This window comes from Oncorhynchus tshawytscha, linkage group LG13 (genome assembly GCF_018296145.1).
Source record: "Oncorhynchus tshawytscha isolate Ot180627B linkage group LG13, Otsh_v2.0, whole genome shotgun sequence".
NCBI classification, from domain to species: domain Eukaryota; kingdom Metazoa; phylum Chordata; class Actinopteri; order Salmoniformes; family Salmonidae; genus Oncorhynchus; species Oncorhynchus tshawytscha.
In genome coordinates this window covers 89060038-89082537 of record NC_056441.1, presented here as the reverse complement: position 1 = coordinate 89082537, position 22500 = coordinate 89060038, and the positions used below count along the sequence as shown (strand labels likewise).

The 22500-nt window shown below is 44.0% G+C and overlaps 1 protein-coding gene across 1 annotated transcript in view; it reads right to left on the bottom strand.

The window, feature by feature from the left end:
- Nucleotides 1-22500, bottom strand: part of LOC121838981 (cell adhesion molecule 2-like) — a 469847-nt gene that overhangs the window by 208643 nt on the left and 238704 nt on the right. The window lies entirely within an intron of this gene.

Sequence of the window (22500 nt, the reverse complement as noted above, 5' to 3'; positions counted from 1 at the left end):
GTAGAGTTCAGTACAGTAGAGTTCAGTAGAGTAGAGTTCAGTACAGTAGAGTTCAGTAGAGTAGAGTTCAGTACAGTAGAGTACAGTAGAGTACAGTACAGTAGAGCTCAGTACAGTAGAGTTCAGTACAGTAGAGTTCAGTAGAGTAGAGTTCAGTACAGTAGAGCTCAGTACAGTAGAGCTCAGTACAGCAGAGTTCAGTAGAGTAGAGCTCAGTACAGTAGAGTTCAGTAGAGTAGAGTTCAGTACAGTAGAGCTCAGTACAGTAGAGCTCAGTACAGTAGAGTTCAGTAGAGTAGAGCTCAGTACAGTAGAGTTCAGTAGAGTAGAGCTCAGTACAGTAGAGTTCAGTACAGTAGAGTTCAGTAGAGTAGAGTTCAGTACAGTAGAGTTCAGTAGAGTAGAGTTCAGTAGAGTAGAGTTCAGTACAGTAGAGTTCAGTAGAGTAGAGTTCAGTACAGTAGAGTTCAGTAGAGTACAGTACAGTAGAGCTCAGTACAGTAGAGTTCAGTACAGTAGAGTTCAGTAGAGTAGAGTTCAGTACAGTAGAGCTCAGTACAGTAGAGTTCAGTACAGTAGAGTTCAGTAGAGTAGAGTTCAGTACAGTAGAGTTCAGTAGAGTAGAGTTCAGTACAGTAGAGTTCAGTAGAGTAGAGTTCAGTACAGTAGAGTTCAGTACAGTAGAGTTCAGTAGAGTAGAGCTCAGTACAGTAGAGTTCAGTAGAGTAGAGTTCAGTACAGTAGAGTTCAGTAGAGTAGAGTTCAGTACAGTAGAGTTCAGTACAGTAGAGTTCAGTAGAGTAGAGTTCAGTAGAGTAGAGTTCAGTACAGTAGAGTTCAGTAGAGTAGAGTTCAGTACAGTAGAGTTCAGTAGAGTAGAGTTCAGTACAGTAGAGTAGAGCTCAGTACAGTAGAGTAGAGCTCAGTACAGTAGAGTTCAGTACAGTAGAGTTCAGTACAGTAGAGTTCAGTAGAGTAGAGCTCAGTACAGTAGAGTACAGTACAGTAGAGTTCAGTAGAGTAGAGCTCAGTACAGTATAGTTCAGTAGAGTACAGTAGAGTTCAGTACAGTAGAGTACAGTACAGTAGAGTTCAGTAGAGTAGAGCTCAGTACAGTAGAGTTCAGTACAGTAGAGTTCAGTACAGTAGAGTTCAGTAGAGTAGAGCTCAGTACAGTAGAGTTCAGTAGAGTAGAGCTCAGTACAGTAGAGTTCAATAGAGTAGAGTAGAGTTCAGTACAGTACAGTAGAGTTCAGTACAGTAGAGCTCAGTACAGTACAGTAGAGCTCACTACAGTAGAGTAGAGCTCTGTACAGTAGAGTTCAGTAGAGTTCAGTAGAGTAGAGCTCAGTACAGTAGAGTTCAGTACAGTAGAGTTCAGTACAGTAGAGTACAGTACAGTAGAGTTCAGTAGAGTAGAGCTCAGTACAGTAGAGTTCAGTAGAGTAGAGCTCAGTTCAGTAGAGTAGAGTGGAGTTCAGTACAGTACAGTAGAGGTCAGTACAGTAGAGCTCAGTACAGTGGAGTAGAGCTCAGTACAGTAGAGTACAGTAGAGTACAGTAGAGTAGAGCTCAGTACAGTAGAGGTCAGTAGAGTACAGTAGAGTTCAGTACAGTAGAGCTCAGTACAGTAGAGTAGAGCTCAGTACAGTAGAGTACAGTAGAGTTCAGTACAGTAGAGTAGAGTTCAGTAGAGTAGAGTTCAGTACAGTAGAGTAGAGTTCAGTAGAGTAGAGTTCAGTACAGTAGAGTTCAGTAAAGTAGAGTTCAGTACAGTAGAGTTCAGTAGAGTAGAGTTCAGTAGAGTAGAGTTCAGTAGAGTTCAGTAGAGTAGAGTTCAGTACAGTAGAGCACAGTACAGTAGAGTTCAGTACAGTAGAGTTCAGTAGAGTAGAGTTCAGTAGAGTTCAGTAGAGTAGAGTTCAGTAGAGTAGAGTACAGTACAGTAGAGCACAGTAGAGCTCAGTACAGTAGAGCTCAGTACAGTAGAGCTCAGTTCAGTACAGTAGAGTTCAGTACAGGAGAGTTCAGTACAGTAGAGTTCAGTACAGTAGAGCTCAGTACAGTAGAGTTCAGTACAGTAGAGCTCAGTACAGTAGAGTTCAGTACAGTAGAGCTCAGTACAGTAGAGTTCAGTACAGTAGAGCTCAGTACAGTAGAGTTCAGTAGAGTTCAGTAGAGTAGAGCTCAGTACAGTAGAGTTCAGTAGAGTTCAGTAGAGTAGAGTTCAGTACAGTAGAGTTCAGTACAGTAGAGCACAGTAGAGCTCAGTACAGTAGAGTTCAGTACAGTAGAGCTCAGTACAGTAGAGCACAGTACAGTAGAGCTCAGTACAGTAGAGTTCAGTACAGTAGATCCCAGTGCAGTAGAGTGCAGTACAGTAGAGTACAGTACAGTACAGTAGAGATCAGTTTAGTACAGTAGAGTACAGTAGAGTTCAGTACAGTAGAGTTCAGTACAGTAGAGTTCAGTACGGTAGAGTTCAGTACAGTAGAGTTCAGTACAGTAGAGCTCAGTACAGTAGAGTTCAGTACAGTAGATCCCAGTGCAGTAGAGTGCAGTACAGTAGATCCCAGTGCAGTAGAGTGCAGTACAGTAGAGTACAGTACAGTACAGTACAGTAGAGATCAGTTCAGTACAGTAGAGTACAGTAGAGTTCAGTACAGTAGAGTAGAGCACAGTAGAGTACAGTAGAGTAAAGTACAGTCTATAACGTGCTATACTGTAATGTAATGTTTTGGCCAAATAGATGTCAGTGTTTGGGCTCTAGGAGGGTTAGAGGCCCCTGTTGGTAATTCACCTCAAGACTCTGTGCTATTGTCCACTACCCACATGGTGGTCCTCTGTAGCTCAGTTGGTAGAGCCTGGGGCGCGCTACTTTACAATGGAGATAGCCTCACTTGTGCTGCCTGTGCTGTCACAGTCGCCATAATTGACTTATTTTGGGATTTTAAGAATCCCCATAAGTAACATACAGTACCAGTCAAAGGTTTGGACACACCCTAGTCATTCCAGGGTTTTTGTTTATTTTTTAAAACTATTTTCTATATTGTAGAATAACTGTGAAGACATCACAACTATGAAAAAACACATATGGATTCATGTAGTAACCAAAAAAGTGTCTACAGAAGATAGCCATATTTGGTAAAAGACAAAGTCCATATTATGGCAAGAACAGCTCAAATAAGCAAAGAGAAATGACAGTCCATCATTACTTTAAGACATGAAGGTCAGTCAATACGGAACACTTCAAGAAGTGCAGTCGCAAAAACCATCAAGTGCTGTGATGAAACTGGCTCTCATGATGGCCGCCACAGGAAAAGGAAGACCCAGAGTTACCTCTGCTGCAGAGTATAAGTTCAGTAGAGTTACCAGCCACAGAAATTGCAGCCCAAATAAATGCTTCTCAACATCAACTGTTCAGAAGGGACTGCGTGAATCAGGCCTTCGTGGTTGAATTTCTGCAAAGAAAACATTACCAAAGGACAACAATAAGAAGAAGAGACTTGCTTGGGCCAAGAAACACAAGCAATGGACATTAGATCGGTACAAATGTGTCCTTTGGTCTGATGAGTCCAAATGTGAGATTTTTGGTTCCAACCGCCGTGTCTTTGTGAGACGCAGAGTATCTCCACATGTGCGGTTCCCACCGTGAAGCATTGAGGAGGAGGTGTGATGGTGTGGGGGTGCTATGCAGATGACACTGTCTGATTTATTTAGAATTCAAGGCACACTTAACCAGAGGAGTACGGGACAGCCACCGCTCATTAGAACCAGGTGTATATTAAACTTTTACTGCAGTAGGCTGAATCAGGGTAACACAGATTCGGTAAATAAATGCCCTAAGATTTTCAGATTCAAATAATTGTTTTTTTGGGGGTGGGGGGTGGTACTGAAAGCCTGGCAAGGGCAAAACAATCAGAGGAGAACATGAAATGTATACAAGCTCTTCTTCATGGGTTTACAAAGTGAAACAGATATCCATCAGAGTCCCCTAATCAATCCTGACAGACAGCTTGTCTAGCTGCACAGCATCATGAGGTATACTGTAGCTGTTTACTACTCACAGCATCATGAGGTATACCGTAGCTGTTTACTACTCACAGCATCATGAGGTATACTGTAGCTGTTTACTACTCACAGCATCATGAGGTATACTGTAGCTGTTTACTACTCACAGCATCATGAGGTATACTGTAGCTGTTTACTGCTCACAGCATCATGAGGTATACTGTAGCTGTTTACTGCTCACAGCATCATGAGGTATACTGTAGCTGTTTACTACTCACAGCATCATGAGGTATACTGTAGCTGTTTACTACTCACAGCATCATGAGGTATACTGTAGCTGTTTACTGCTCACAGCATCATGAGGTATACTGTAGCTGTTTACTGCTCACAGCATCATGAGGTATACTGTAGCTGTTTACTACTCACAGCATCATGAGGTATACTGTAGCTGTTTACTGCTCACAGCATCATGAGGTATACTGTAGCTGTTTACTACTCACAGCATCATGAGGTATACTGTAGCTGTTTACTACTCACAGCATCATGAGGTATACTGTAGCTGTTTACTACTCACAGCATCATGAGGTATACTGTAGCTGTTTACTACTCACAGCATCATGAGGTATACTGTAGCTGTTTACTACTCACAGCATCATGAGGTATACTGTAGCTGTTTACTACTCACAGCATCATGAGGTATACTGTAGCTGTTTACTACTCACAGCATCATGAGGTATACTGTAGCTGTTTACTGCTCACAGCATCATGAGGTATACTGTAGCTGTTTACTACTCACAGCATCATGAGGTATACTGTAGCTGTTTGCTACTCACAGCATCATGAGGTATACTGTAGCTGTTTACTGCTCACAGCATCATGAGGTATACTGTAGCTGTTTACTACTCACAGCATCATGAGGTATACTGTAGCTGTTTACTACTCACAGCATCATGAGGTATACTGTAGCTGTTTACTACTCACAGCATCATGAGGTATACTGTAGCTGTTTACTACTCACAGCATCATGAGGTATACTGTAGCTGTTTACTGCTCACAGCATCATGAGGTTTACTGCTGTTTACTGCTCACAGCATCATGAGGTATACCGTAGCTGTTTACTGCTCACAGCATCATGAGGTATACCGTAGCTGTATACTACTCACAGCATCATGAGGTATACTGTAGCTGTTTACTACTCACAGCATCATGAGGTATACTGTAGCTGTTTACTACTCACAGCATCATGAGGTATACTGTAGCTGTTTACTGCTCACAGCATCATGAGGTATACTGTAGCTGTTTACTACTCACAGCATCATGAGGTATACTGTAGCTGTTTACTGGTCACAGCATCATGAGGTATACTGTAGCTGTTTACTGCTCACAGCATCATGAGGTATACTGTAGCTGTTTACTACTCACAGCATCATGAGGTACTGTAGCTGTTTACTGTAGGTATACTGTAGCTTTACTGCTCACAGCATCATGAGGTATACTGTAGCTGTTTACTGCTCACAGCATCATGAGGTATACTGTAGCTGTTTACTACTCACAGCATCATGAGGTATACTGTAGCTGTTTACTACTCACAGCATCATGAGGTATACTGTAGCTGTTTACTACTCACAGCATCATGAGGTATACTGTAGCTGTTTACTACTCACAGCATCATGAGGCAGCTGTTTACTACTCACAGCATCATGAGGTATACTGTAGCTGTTTACTACTCACAGCATCATGAGGTATACTGTAGCTGTTTACTACTCACAGCATCATGAGGTATACTGTAGCTGTTTACTACTCACAGCATCATGAGGTATACTGTAGCTGTTTACTACTCACAGCATCATGAGGTATACTGTAGCTGTTTACTGCTCACAGCATCATGAGGTATACTGTGCATCATGAGGTATTTAGCTGTTTACTGCTCACAGCATCATGAGGTATACTGTAGCTGTTTACTACTCACAGCATCATGAGGTATACTGTAGCTGTTTACTACTCACAGCATCATGAGGTATACTGTAGCTGTTTACTGCTCACAGCATCATGAGGTATACTGTAGCTGTTTACTGCTCACAGCATCATGAGGTATACTGTAGCTGTTTACTACTCACAGCATCATGAGGTATACTGTAGCTGTTTACTACTCACAGCATCATGAGGTATACTGTAGCTGTTTACTACTCACAGCATCATGAGGTATACTGTAGCTGTTTACTGCTCACAGCATCATGAGGTATACTGTAGCTGTTTACTACTCACAGCATCATGAGGTATACTGTCAGCTGTTTACTACTCACAGCATCATGAGGTATACTGTAGCTGTTTACTACTCACAGCATCATGAGGTATACTGTAGCTGTTTACTACTCACAGCATCATGAGGTATACTGTAGCTGTTTACTACTCACAGCATCATGAGGTATACTGTAGCTGTTTACTACTCACAGCATCATGAGGTATACTGTAGCTGTTTACTACTCACAGCATCATGAGGTATACTGTAGCTGTTTACTACTCACAGCATCATGAGGTATACTGTAGCTGTTTACTACTCACAGCATCATGAGGTATACTGTAGCTGTTTACTGCTCACAGCATCATGAGGTATACTGTAGCTGTTTACTACTCACAGCATCATGAGGTATACTGTAGCTGTTTACTGCTCACAGCATCATGAGGTATACTGTAGCTGTTTACTACTCACAGCATCATGAGGTATACTGTAGCTGTTTACTACTCACAGCATCATGAGGTATACTGTAGCTGTTTACTGCTCACAGCATCATGAGGTATACTGTAGCTGTTTACTACTCACAGCATCATGAGGTATACCGTAGCTGTTTACTACTCACAGCATCATGAGGTATACTGTAGCTGTTTACTACTCACAGCATCATGAGGTATACTGTAGCTGTTTACTACTCACAGCATCATGAGGTATACTGTAGCTGTTTACTACTCACAGCATCATGAGGTATACTGTAGCTGTTTACTACTCACAGCATCATGAGGTATACTGTAGCTGTTTACTACTCACAGCATCATGAGGTATACTGTAGCTGTTTACTGCTCACAGCATCATGAGGTATACTGTAGCTGTTTACTACTCACAGCATCATGAGGTATACTGTAGCTGTTTACTACTCACAGCATCATGAGGTATACTGTAGCTGTTTACTGCTCACAGCATCATGAGGTATACTGTAGCTGTTTACTTCACAGCATCATGAGGTATACTGTCACAGCATCATGAGGTATACTGTAGCTGTTTACTACTCACAGCATCATGAGGTATACTGTAGCTGTTTACTACTCACAGCATCATGAGGTATACTGTAGCTGTTTACTACTCACAGCATCATGAGGTATACTGTAGCTGTTTACTACTCACAGCATCATGAGGTATACTGTAGCTGTTTACTACTCACAGCATCATGAGGTATACTGTAGCTGTTTACTACTCACAGCATCATGAGGTATACTGTAGCTGTTTACTACTCACAGCATCATGAGGTATACTGTAGCTGTTTACTACTCACAGCATCATGAGGTATACTGTAGCTGTTTACTGCTCACAGCATCATGAGGTATACTGTAGCTGTTTACTACTCACAGCATCATGAGGTATACTGTAGCTGTTTACTACTCACAGCATCATGAGGTATACTGTAGCTGTTTACTACTCACAGCATCATGAGGTATACTGTAGCTGTTTACTACTCACAGCATCATGAGGTATACTGTAGCTGTTTACTACTCACAGCATCATGATACTGTAGCTGTTTACTGCTCACAGCATGTAGCTGTTTACTGCTCACAGCATCATGAGGTATACTGTAGCTGTTTACTACTCACAGCATCATGAGGTATATCTGTATAGCTGTTTACTGCTCACAGCATCATGAGGTATACTGTAGCTGTTTACTACTCACAGCATCATGAGGTATACTGTAGCTGTTTACTACTCACAGCATCATGAGGTATACTGTAGCTGTTTACTGCTCACAGCATCATGAGGTATACTGTAGCTGTTTACTACTCACAGCATCATGAGGTATACTGTAGCTGTTTACTACTCACAGCATCATGAGGTATACTGTAGCTGTTTACTACTCACAGCATCATGAGGTATACTGTAGCTGTTCACTACTCACAGCATCATGAGGTATACTGTAGCTGTTTACTGCTCACAGCATCATGAGGTATACTGTAGCTGTTTACTGCTCACAGCATCATGAGGTATACTGTAGCTGTTTACTACTCACAGCATCATGAGGTATACTGTAGCTGTTTACTGCTCACAGCATCATGAGGTATACTGTAGCTGTTCACTACTATACTTGGTCAAAAGTAGTGCACTATAAAGGGAATAGGGGTGGTTTTGGATGTGCAGTTGAAGTCAGAAGTTTACATACACATTAGCCAAATACAATTCAATTCAGTTTTTCACAATTCCTGACATTTAATCCTAGTAAAAAAAATCCCTGTTTTAGGTCAGTTAGGATCACCACTTCATTTTAAGAATGGACAAAATGAGGAATAAGTCAAGGGTTACGAATACTTCCTGAAGGCACACATATATATAGAGACACACTCCAATATTGATTCAGCTCAGAGGTTCAGAGTTGAATTTAACAGCTGTAGAGGGAGATGTCCAATTGAACTAGCTTCAGGTCTTAACTGTAAATTAAGTATAATTTTTACTTTACTTTACTTTTTTACGACATTTTAAGAATGTGAAATGTCACAATAATACTTGAGAGAATGATTTATTTCAGCTTTTAATTCTTTCATCACATTCCCAGTGGGTCAGAAGTTCAAATACACTCAATTAGTATTTGGTAGCATTGCCTTTAAATTGTATAACTTGGGTCAAATGTTTCGGGTAGCCTTCATACAAGCTTCCCACAATTAGTTGGGTGAATTCTGGCCCATTCCTCCTGACAAAGCTGGTGTAACTGAGTCAGGTTTGTAGGCCTCCTTGCTCGCACACGCTTTTTCAGTGCTGCCCACAAATTTCCTACAGGATTGAGGTCAGGGCTTTGTGATGGCCACTCAAATACCTTGACTTTGTTGTCCTTAAGCCATTTTGCCACAACTTTAGAAGTATGCTTGGGGTCATTGTTCATTTGGAAGACCCATTTGCGACCAAGCTTTAACTTCCTGACTGATGTCTTGAGACGCTGCTTCAATATATCCACATAATTTCCCTCCCTCGTGAAGCCATCTATTTTGTGAAGTGCACCAGTCCCTCCTGCAGCAAAGCAGCCCCACAACATGATGCTGCCACCCCCGCGCTTCATGGTTGGGATCGTATTCTTCAGCTTGTAGCCTCCCCATTTTTCTTCCTAATATAAAGATGGTCATTATGGCCAAACAGTTCTATTTTTGTTCAGACCAGAGGACATTTCTCCAAAAAGTACAATCTTTGTCCTCATGTGCAGTTGCAAACCGTAGTCTGGCTTTTTTATGGCGGTTTTTGAGCAGTGGCTTCTTCCTTGCTGAGCGGTCTTTCAGGTTATGTCGATATAGGACTCGTTTTACTGTGGATATATATACTTTTGTACTTGTTTCCTCCAGCAACTTCACAAGGTCCTTTGCTGTTGTTCTGGGATTGATTTGCACTTTTCGCACCAAAGTACGTTCATCTCTAGGAGACAGAACGCGTCTCCTTCCTGAGCAGTATGACGGCTGCGTGGTCCCATGGTGTTTATATGTGCATACTATTGTTTATACAGATGAACGTGGTACCTTCAGGCGTTTGGAAATTGCTCCAAAGGATGAACCAGACTTGTGGTCTACAAATTATTTTCTGAGGTCTTGGCTGATTTCTTGGTATTTTCCCATAATGTCAAGCAAAGAGGCACTGAGTTTGAAGGTAGGCCTTGAAATACATCCACAGGTACACCTCCAATTGTCTCAAATTTTGTCAATTAGCCTATCAGAAGCTTCTAAAGCCATGACACCATTTTCTGGAATTTTCCAAGCTGTTTAAAGGCACAGTCAAATTAGTGTATGTAAACTTTTGACCCACTGGAATTGTGATACAATGAATTATAAGTGAAATAATCTGTCTGTAATCAATTGTTGGAAAAAGTCCTTGTGTCATGCACAAAGTATAAGTCCTAACCGACTTGCCAAAACTATAGTTTGTTAACAAGAAATTGGTAGAAAAAAATGAGTTTTAATGACTCCAACCTAAGTGTATATAAACTTCTGGTGGACCACATAATGATCTGGTGGACTACATAATGATCTGGTGGACTACATAATGATCTGATGGACTACATAATGATCTGATGGACTACATAATGATCTGATGGACTACATAAAGATCTGGTGGACTACATAATGATCTGGTGGACTACATAATGATCTGGTGGACTACATAATGATCTGATGGACTACATAATGATCTGGTGGACTACATAATGATCTGGTGGACTACATAATGATCTGATGGACTACATAATGATCTGGTGGACAACATAATGATCTGGTGGACCACACAAAGATCTGGTGGACTACATAATGATCTGGTGGACTACATAATGATCTGGTGGACTACATAATGATCTGGTGGACTACATAATGATCTGGTGGACTACATAATGATCTGGTGGACAACATAATGATCTGGTGGACTACATAATGATCTGGTGGACTACATAATGATCTGGTGGACTACATAATGATCTGATGGACTACATAATGATCTGGTGGACAACATAATGATCTGGTGGACCACACAAAGATCTGGTGGACTACATAATGATCTGGTGGACTACATAATGATCTGGTGGACTACATAATGATCTGGTGGACAACATAATGATCTGGTGGACTACATAATGATCTGGTGGACTACATAATGATCTGATGGACTACATAATGATCTGGTGGACTACATAATGATCTGGTGGACTACATAATGATCTGATGGACTACATAATGATCTGGTGGACTACATAATGATCTGGTGGACTACATAATGATCTGGTGGACTACATAATGATCTGGTGGACTACATAATGATCTGGTGGACTACATAATGATCTGATGGACTACATAATGATCTGGTGGACAACATAATGATCTGGTGGACCACACAAAGATCTGGTGGACTACATAATGATCTGGTGGACTACATAATGATCTGGTGGACTACATAATGATCTGGTGGACTACATAATGATCTGGTGGACTACATAATGATCTGGTGGACAACATAATGATCTGGTGGACTACATAATGATCTGGTGGACTACATAATGATCTGGTGGACTACATAATGATCTGATGGACTACATAATGATCTGGTGGACAACATAATGATCTGGTGGACCACACAAAGATCTGGTGGACTACATAATGATCTGGTGGACTACATAATGATCTGGTGGACTACATAATGATCTGGTGGACAACATAATGATCTGGTGGACTACATAATGATCTGGTGGACTACATAATGATCTGGTGGACTACATAATGATCTGATGGACTACATAATGATCTGGTGGACAACATAATGATCTGGTGGACCACACAAAGATCTGGTGGACTACATAATGATCTGGTGGACTACATAATGATCTGGTGGACTACATAATGATCTGGTGGACTACATAATGATCTGGTGGACTACATAATGATCTGGTGGACAACATAATGATCTGGTGGACTACATAATGATCTGGTGGACTACATAATGATCTGGTGGACTACATAATGATCTGATGGACTACATAATGATCTGGTGGACAACATAATGATCTGGTGGACCACACAAAGATCTGGTGGACTACATAATGATCTGGTGGACTACATAATGATCTGGTGGACTACATAATGATCTGACAACATAATGTGGACAACATAATGATCTGGTGGACTACATAATGATCTGGTGGACTACATAATGATCTGGTGGACTACATAATGATCTGGTGGACTACATAATGATCTGGTGGACTACATAATGATCTGATGGACTACATAATGATCTGGTGGACTACATAATGATCTGGTGGACTACATAATGATCTGGTGGACTACATAATGATCTGGTGGACTACATAATGATCTGGTGGACTACATAATGATCTGATGGACTACATAATGATCTGGTGGACAACATAATGATCTGGTGGACCACACAAAGATCTGGTGGACTACATAATGATCTGGTGGACTACATAATGATCTGGTGGACTACATAATGATCTGGTGGACTACATAATGATCTGGTGGACTACATAATGATCTGGTGGACAACATAATGATCTGGTGGACTACATAATGATCTGGTGGACTACATAATGATCTGGTGGACTACATAATGATCTGATGGACTACATAATGATCTGGTGGACAACATAATGATCTGGTGGACCACACAAAGATCTGGTGGACTACATAATGATCTGGTGGACTACATAATGATCTGGTGGACTACATAATGATCTGGTGGACAACATAATGATCTGGTGGACTACATAAAGATCTGGTGGACTACATAATGATCTGGTGGACTACATAATGATCTGGTGGACTACATAATGATCTGATGGACTACATAATGATCTGGTGGACTACATAATGATCTGGTGGACCACACAAAGATCTGGTGGACTACATAATGATCTGGTGGACTACATAATGATCTGGTGGACTACATAAGTGACCTGATGTGTCACTGATAACCCTACATAACACTGTGACCTGATGTGTCACTGATAACCCTACATAACACTGTGACCCGATGTGTCACTGATAACCCTACATAACACTGTGACCTGATGTGTCACTGATAACCCTACATAACGCTGTGACCTGATGTGTCACTGATAACCCTACATAACACTGTGACCTGATGTGTCACTGATAACCCTACATAACACTGTGACCTGATGTGTCACTGATAACCCTACATAACACTGTGACCTGATGTGTCACTGATAACCCTACATAACGCTGTGACCTGATGTGTCACTGATAACCCTACATAACACTGTGACCTGATGTGTCACTGATAACCCTACATAACGCTGTGACCTGATGTGTCACTGAAAACCCTACATAACACTGTGACCTGATGTGTCACTGATAACCCTACATAACACTGTGACCTGATGTGTCACTGATAACCCTACATAACACTGTGACCTGATGTGTCACTGATAACCCTACATAACGCTGTGACCTGATGTGTCACTGATAACCCTACATAACACTGTGACCTGATGTGTCACTGATAACCCTACATAACACTGTGACCTGATGTGTCACTGATAACCCTACATAACACTGTGACCTGATGTGTCACTGATAACCCTACATAACACTGTGACCTGATGTGTCACTGATAACCCTACATAACGCTGTGACCTGATGTGTCACTGATAACCCTACATAACACTGTGACCTGATGTGTCACTGATAACCCTACATAACGCTGTGACCTGATGTGTCACTGAAAACCCTACATAACGCTGTGACCTGATGTGTCACTGATAACCCTACATAACACTGTGACCTGATGTGTCACTGATAACCCTACATAACACTGTGACCTGATGTGTCACCGATAACCCTACATAACGCTGTGACCTGATGTGTCACTGATAACCCTACATAACACTGTGACCTGATGTGTCACTGATAACCCTACATAACACTGTGACCTGATGTGTCACTGATAACCCTACATAACACTGTGACCTGATGTGTCACTGATAACCCTACATAACACTGTGACCTGATGTGTCACTGATAACCCTACATAACGCTGTGACCTGATGTGTCACTGATAACCCTACATAACACTGTTACACATCTGTACAACAAAACATCATATTTAGACCCCCACACACGCACACGCATGTATACACACATATGCACACACACTCCACGCCCTATACACACACAGCAACCTCACACCATCACACACACACCTCTGAGTTCATCTCAGGGTTGAACAACCAACCCAGGCAAACAGAGAACTTACCCCTAGTGGCTCCATGGCTGGTCGTCATGGTCTTAAACGCCACACACCTAATTAATTCACACAGTTCTATATTTAGCCCTGCGAGGCTATGGTGATGAGAGTTCTATAACAAAATAGCGCGTGTGTGTATGTGTGTTTGTGTGTGTGTGTTGTGTGTGTGTATGTGTGTGTGTGTGTGTGTGTGTGTGTGTGTGTGTGTGTGTGTGTGTGTGTGTCGTAGTCATTGTTATTGTCATAATTTCTGCACTGGTCAGAGAACATGTCTGTTTAGCTGCCTTTCTCCCTCTTCCCTTTCAGCCTGTTCCTGTTCCCCTTTGGTGCCTGTATCCTGTTCCCCTTTCAGCCTGTTCCTGTTCCCCATTGGTGCCTGTTTCCTGTTCCCCTTTCAGCCTGTTCCTGTTCCCCATTGGTGCCTGTTTCCTGTTCCCTTTCAGCCTGTTCCTGTTCCCCTTTGGTGCCTGTTTCCTGTTCCCTTTCAGCCTGTTCCTGTTCCCCATTGGTGCCTGTTTCCTGTTCCCTTTCAGGCCTGTTTCCTGTTCCCCTTTGGTGCCTGTATCCTGTTCCCCTTTCAGCCTGTTCCTGCTCCCCATTGGTGCCTGTTTCCTGTTCCCTTTCAGGCCTGTTTCCTGTTCCCCTTTGGTGCCTGTTCCCTGTTCCCCTTTGGTGCCTGTTTCCTGTTCCCCTTTGGTGCCTGTTTCCTGCTCCCCTTTGTTGCCTGTTTCCTGCTCCCCTTTGGTTCCTGACTGCTGTTCCCCTTTGTTGCCTGTTTCCTGCTCCCCTTTGGTTCTTGACTCCTGTTCCCCTTTGGTGCCTGTTTCTTGTTCCCCTTTGGTGCCTGTTTCTTGTTCCCCTTTGGTGCCCTGTTTGCCTGTTTTGTTCCCCTTTGGTGCCTGTTTCTTGTTCCCCTTTGGTGCCTGTTTCTTGTTCCCCTTTGGTGCCTGTTTCTTGTTCCCCTTTGGTGCCTGTTTCTTGTTCCCCTTTGGTGCCTGTATCATGTTCCCTTGGAGGACCTGTTCTGTTTTCCCTTTGGGGAATAATGGTATTGAACTCAGCTGTACTTTGGGCACACTTATGCTTGTCATGGCGGTGAGGTGTATAATGTCCAATTAGTCTGACAGAAATAGCAGAGCAAATAAATCATGTTCTTTGCAACTGTAGAGAGGACAGAACTGAGACGGGGCGCATGGTGGAGAGAGCCTGTGGCCCAAATGGCACGCCATTTCCTATATAGTGCACTAGTTTTGACCAGAGCCCTATTCAAAAGTAGTGAACTATATAGGGAATAGGGCGGCCATGTAAGACGCGACCAGAGCGAGTCTGTCAGGTGGACCGAACCAAATTACCCCTCCAACGGGGGACACAAGGCTCCCACGGACCATGTGATTCATTAATATTCATATTTCAGGGAGCGAGAGAGAAAGTGCACTGAATACACTTTTCCTCCACGTACTGTGGCTTACCATTATTTCTGACACCAGCAGCTTGGTTCAACATAACCCCTGCTGGGCCGGGATGGATCTGAACGCCCGAGACTTGCTGATGAACGCCTAGTCACAGGTACTTTTCCATGGGACTCATGACCATGTTGGTCTCACTGTGTGTGAGTAGGGCAGTTCATTGGTCATGACCATGTTGGTCTCACTGTGTGAGAGTAGGGCAGTTCGTTGGTCATGACCATGTTGGTCTCACTGTGTGAGAGTAGGGCAGTTCGTTGGTCATGACCATGTTGGTCTCACTGTGTGAGAGTAGGGCAGTTCGTTGGTCATGACCATGTTGGTCTCACTGTGTGAGAGTAGGGCAGTTCGTTGGTCATGACCATGTTGGTCTCACTGTGTGAGAGTAGGGCAGTTCGTTGGTCATGACCATGTTGGTCTCACTGTGTGAGAGTAGGGCAGTTCGTTGGTCATGACCATGTTGGTCTCACTGTGTGAGAGTAGGGCAGTTCGTTGGTCATGACCATGTTGGTCTCACTGTGTGAGAGTAGGGCAGTTCGTTGGTCATGACCATGTTGGTCTCACTGTGTGAGAGTAGGGCAGTTCGTTGGTCATGACCATGTTGGTCTCACTGTGTGAGAGTAGGGCAGTTCGTTGGTCATGACCATGTTGGTCTCACTGTGTGAGAGTAGGGCAGTTCGTTGGTCATGACCATGTTGGTCTCACTGTGTGAGAGTAGGGCAGTTCGTTGGTCATGAGAAATGTTCTGCTTGTGAACTGAACCTAGATCCTCCTTCCTGTTTGGGTACGATATGGTTGTAAAATAATATGACATGATATGAATCCTCATGAATCATTCATCACTGTCTGCTACGATGTCAGATCTTCTAAAAAATATTATTTGATGTTTTTATTTTTTATATTTTTGAATTTTTTTTGTACCTCTTATTCTCCCCAATTTTGTGGTATCCAATTGGTAGTTACAGCCTTGTCTCATCGCTGCAACTCCCGTATGGGCTCGTGAACGGCGAAGGTCGAGAGCCGTGCGTCCTCCGAAACACGACATAGCCAAGCCAGACTGCTTCTTGACACACTGCCTGCTTAACCAGGAAGCCAGCCGCACCATCGTGTCGGAGGAAACACCATACACCTGGCGACCAACAATAAAAGGCTGTAATTCGATAGGACAGGAGGAGACAGGTGGAGCTGTGGTGCTATGAGACAGGAGGAGACAGGTGGAGCTGTGGTGCTATGAGACAGGAGGAGACAGGTGGAGCTGTGGTTCTATGAGACAGGTGGAGACAGGAAGAGACAGGTGGAGCTGTGGTGCTATGAGACAGGAGGAGAGACAGGTGGAGCTGTGGTACTATGAGACAGGAGGAGACAGGTGGAGCTGTGGTACTATGAGACAGGAGGAGACAGGTGGAGCTGTGGTACTATGAGACAGGAGGAGACAGGTGGAGCTGTGGTACTATGAGACAGGAGGAGAGAGGTGGAGCTGTGGTTCTATGAGACAGGAGGAGACAGGTGGAGCTGTGGTTCTATGAGACAGGAGGAGACAGGTGGAGCTGTGGTTCTATGAGACAGGAGGAGACAGGCAGAGCTGTGGTTCTATGAGACATGAAGAGACAGGTGGAGCTGTGGTTCTATGAGACAGGAGGAGACGTGGTTCTATGAGACAGGAGGAGACAGGTGGAGACAGGTGGAGCTGTGGTTCTATGAGACAGGAGGAGGCAGGTGGAGACAGGTGGAGCTGTGGTACTATGAGACAGGAAGAGACAGGTGGAGACAGGTGGAGCTGTGGTTCTATGAGACAGGTGGAGACAGGAAGAGACAGGTGGAGCTGTGGTTCTATGAGACAGGAGGAGACAGGTGGAGCTGTGGTACTATGAGACAGGAAGAGACAGGTAGAGACAGGTGGAGCTGTGGTACTATGAGACAGGAGGAGACAGGTGGAGCTGTGGTTCTATGAGACAGGAAGAGACAGGTGGAGCTGTGGTTCTATGAGACAGGAAGAGACAGGTGGAGCTGTGGTTCTATGAGACAGGAAGAGACAGGTGGAGCTGTGGTTCTATGAGACAGGAGGAGACAGGTGGAGCTGTGGTTCTATGAGACAGGACGAGACAGGTGGAGCTGTGGTACTATGAGACAGGAAGAGACAGGTAGAGACAGGTGGAGCTGTGGTACTATGAGACAGGAGGAGACAGGTGGAGCTGTGGTTCTATGAGACAGGAAGAGACAGGTGGAGCTGTGGTTCTATGAGACAGGAAGAGACAGGTGGAGCTGTGGTTCTATGAGACAGGAAGAGACAGGTGGAGCTGTGGTTCTATGAGACAGGAGGAGACAGGTGGAGCTGTGGTTCTATGAGACAGGAAGAGACAGGAGGAGACAGGTGGAGCTGTGGTTCTATGAGACAGGAGGAGACAGGTAGAGACAGGGGGAGCTGTGGTACTATGAGACAGGAGGAGACAGGTAGAGACAGGGGGAGCTGTGGTACTATCAGACAGGAAGAGACAGGTGGAGCTGTGGTTTGACAGGACAGAGCAGTGGTTCTATGGTGTCTCCAGTGGAGTGGATCATCTTCACAGCAGGGCTGTTCTCCTTCACCAGAGTTATTGAGCCGTGAGTTCCCTGGCCTCATCCCCGTGACACACACACACACAGACACACTCACACACACACAGGCACGCTCCCACAGACAGAAAGACACACACGTGCATACACACCAGGCCATTCTCGTACGGAATATAACGACTCTGAATGAATGCCTAAACTTAACCCTTACATGAACCACTCTGAATTAATGACTCAACATAACCCTTACATGAACCGCTCTGAATGACTCAACTTAACCCTTACATGAACCACTCTGAATGAATGACTCAACATAACCCTTACATGAACCACTCTGAATGAATGCCTAAACTTAACCCTTACATGAACCACTCTGAATGAATGACTCAACATAACCCTTACATGAACCACTCTGAATGACTCAACTTAACCCTTACATGAACCACTCTGAATGAATGACTCAACATAACCCTTACATGAACCACTCTGAATGAATGACTCAACTTAACCCTTACATGAACCACTCTGAATGAATGACTCAACTTAACCCTTACATGAACCACTCTGAATGAATGACTCAACATAACCCTTACATGAACCACTCTGAATGAATGACTCAACTTAACCCTTACATGAACCACTCTGAATGACTCAACATAACCCTTACATGAACCACTCTGAATGAATGACTCAACATAACCCTTACATGAACCACTCTGAATGAATGACTCAACATAACCCTTACATGAACCACTCTGAATGACTCAACATAACCCTTACATGAACCACTCTGAATGAATGACTCAACATAACCCTTACATGAACCACTCTGAATGAATGACTCAACATAACCCTTACATGAACCACTCTGAATGACTCAACTTAGCCGTCAAGTTGTTTCTGTCCCAGCCCGTGAGCCTTAAAGCTGAGATCTGGTCGCCCCCAGGCACACGTCTCATTGTTAATGTTTTGTTTATCCAACGGAGGAGAGTAGGATCCACCTATCTTGTGTAATAACTTACAAGAACGTGCAAAATAGTGTTCGTAACAATCTTTGTTGTGGTGGTTTCCAAACGGTAAACGCTAGGAATGAATGCCGAAACTTGACTGACAGCTAATATCCGTCCGAATATTTCATCATTAATATGGAGACACAGTGTTTAATCTACAGGCAACACCACATACCGCCCCACGGGGCATAATTATTACCAGGCCCACAGGGCATAATTATTACCAGGCCCACAGGGCATAATTATTACCAGGCCCACAGGGCATAATTATTACCAGGCCCACAGGGCATAATTATTACCAGGCCCACAGGGCATAATTATTACCAGGCCCACAGGGCATAATTATTACCAGGCCCACAGGGCATAATTATTACCGAGCCCACAGGGCATAATTATTACCAGGCCCACAGGGCATAATTATTACCAGGCCCACAGGGCATAATTATTACCAGGCCCACAGGGCTTATCTCCATTGATGCAGTTATGCACAGGGACTGCATTTTCTTTGGTGATTCAGTTGGCACACACACACACACATATATTTCAAAGCCTCGTAGTGAACCAGTTTTCCCTAAAACGGGAAGACTGGGGAAGTTTCCTGGGGAGGTTTCCTGGGGAGGTTTCCTGGGGAGTTTTCCTGGGGCGATTTCCTGGGGAAGTTTCCTGGGGAAGTTTCCTGGGGAAGTTTCATGGGGAAGTTTCCTGGGGAGGTTTCCTGGTGAGGTTTCCTGGGGAAGTTTCCTGGGGAAGTTTCCTGGGGAGGTTTCCTGGGGAAGTTTCCTGGGGAAGTTTCCTGGGGAAGTTTCCTGGGAAGTTTCCTGGGGAAGTTTCCTGGGGAAGTTTCCTGGGGAGGTTTCCTGGGGAAGTTTCCTGGGGAAGTTTCCTGGGGAAGTTTCCTGGGGAAGTGTCCTGGGGAAGTTTCCTGGGGAGGTTTCCTGGGGAAGTTTCCTGGGGAAGTTTCCTGGGGAGGTTTCCTGGGGGAGTTTCCTGGGGAAGTTTCCTGGCAGAAATCAGTTAAAGAGGGGTCGGAACCCCGGGGGTAAATCAGTAAAGCCTCACAACACGTCAAACGAATCAAATGTCTTGTTGGGCGGAGCTTGAAAGGCGCTCATCGGAATTAGAGCCGTAAGACCAGCAGTACATGAGGGAATTAGAGCCGTAGGACCAGCAGTACATGAGGGAATTAGAGCCGTAGGACCAGCAGTACATGAGGGAATTAGAGCCGTAGGACCAGCAGTACACGAGGGAATTAGAGCCGTAGGACCAGCAGTACATGAGGGAATTAGAGCCGTAGGACCAGCAGTACATGAGGGAATTAGAGCCGTAGGACCAGCAGTACATGAGGGAATTAGAGCCGTAGGACCAGCAGTACATGAGGGAATTAGAGCCGTAGGACCAGCAGTACATGAGGGAATTAGAGCCGTAGGACCAGCAGTACATGAGGGACAGTTTATTTTCACAAAACAAGCGCTGGTTTTCACAACTTATCTCTGTTATTTTGAGAAGAGCTCAAACCACAGCAAGAGCGAAGAAATTGTCTACGGTGCTAGACATAGCAACAGATTCATTTTTGAAGTGATATTTGACTGTAAAGGCTAGCATGAGGGAAGAGAAGTAGTTAGCCACAATGAGGTTTGTTTTTTATCTACCTAGATATACTGTATTTAACTAGCTAGCTACTACTTAACATTTCTCTCACAGTTATAAAGCCAACAAGATGTTACTAAAAACAGTATTTTATTGACCTAAAAGGTCAGCAGCTTATCCAGGGTCAGTGATTGAAAGAGCAACCATGTACTATCTATCTACGGGAACAACTGCAATCAGAACAACATATTTGTTGCTTGTCAACTTGGGGATTTGATCCAGAAACCTTTCATTTGCTGACCCAACACTCCAACCCACTAGGCTACCTGCCACTCCTAATCAACGACTCTCTACAACAACAACAACAACAACAACAACAACTCCCTGGATGGAAAACAGTGGTTCACATAACATCCAGCTGGGCGTGTAGGGGGGAGGGTACTTGAAATGTAACATCCAATCAAAATCTTTCATCTGGGAGCCACATCGGACAATTCAAACCATTTTTTTTTTTGTTGCAATACACAATTCTCCAGACCTCCAAGGGAGGCGTGACAACAATGTGATTGTGGAAGTATGGCAACTGGATACCAACCACATCGTAACAATGCAGAATACATCTAGGTGAATATTATAGCACGTCTCACACACATTCATTCACCACCACCAAGTGCATTGAGCACAAGAATTCTGACATATTGTGACTGAATGCAATATTCAAGAGGTCCCCAATTTGAAAGCTCTGCATAAAATACCTAAAACTGACTTAACATTCCGTGGCCACATCTAGTCCCCCCCCAGGGGTTTCTAACGACATTGACTAAAGTGGCAGTCAGCAGCTGGTGTTATTGAAATCTCCCCAATAGTGAGGGAGAGAAGAAGAGGAGAGAGGCGTTGAGAAACGGCCCATTCTGAAGTCAACGAACCAAGAGCATGGAGATCAATATGTATCAGAAGGTGCTATGGGGTGTGACCCATTCTCTCTCTCCCACTCTTTTTTTTCTCTCTCTCTCCCTGCTCTCTCTCTCTCTCTCTCTCTCTCTCTCCCACTCCCACTCTTTTTTCTCTCTCTCTCTCTCCCTGCTCTCTCTCTCTCTCTAGCTGTCTTCTCTCTCTCTCTCTCTCCATTCTCCCTCCACTGTCTCCCTCTCTTTTCTTCTCTCCACTCCCTCAGACTATCTCCCTCTCTCTCTCTTTCTCTATCCCTCTCACTCTCTCCCTATCCCTTTCCCTCTCCTCATTCACCCCCACCGTCTCCCCCTCTTTCCTTCTCTCTCTCTCTCTCTCCCTCCCTATCACTCTCTCTCTCTCCCTATCACTCTCTCTCTCTCTCCCTCTCTCTCTCTCTCTCCCTATCTCTCTCTCTCTCCCTATCACTCTCTCTCTCTCTCTCTCTCTCTCTCTCTCTCTCTCCCTCTCTCTCTCTCTCTCTCTCTCTCTCTCTCTCTCTCTCTCTCTCTCTCTCTCTCTCTCTCTCTCCCTCCCCATTCCTCTCCACAGTGTTCAAACCCACATGTTTAACCCAGAGAGCTATAGCCTCAGGTCACACTAGACAGTGTGCTGTGTGCTGCCATTCCGTTGTACAGAAGTAACCAACCCTAGTCTTTAAATTAACTGGTCCACTGGACCAATCCGGGCTAAACTGACAGTTTTAAGAGTTATTATCATATGGCCTGGCTGTCAGAGACAGGTATTAGATTATGAGTGATGAGAAAGAATAACCAATCTGCCTGCCGACAGGCCGGTTCAGGGTGCTGGAGGTGGAGAGAGAAGGGGGCGTGGCAGCCGTTGTACTGTAACAAATACAACTGATCACTGGGTGGAGAGAGAAAGGGGCGTGGCAGCCGTTGTACTGTAACAAATACAACTA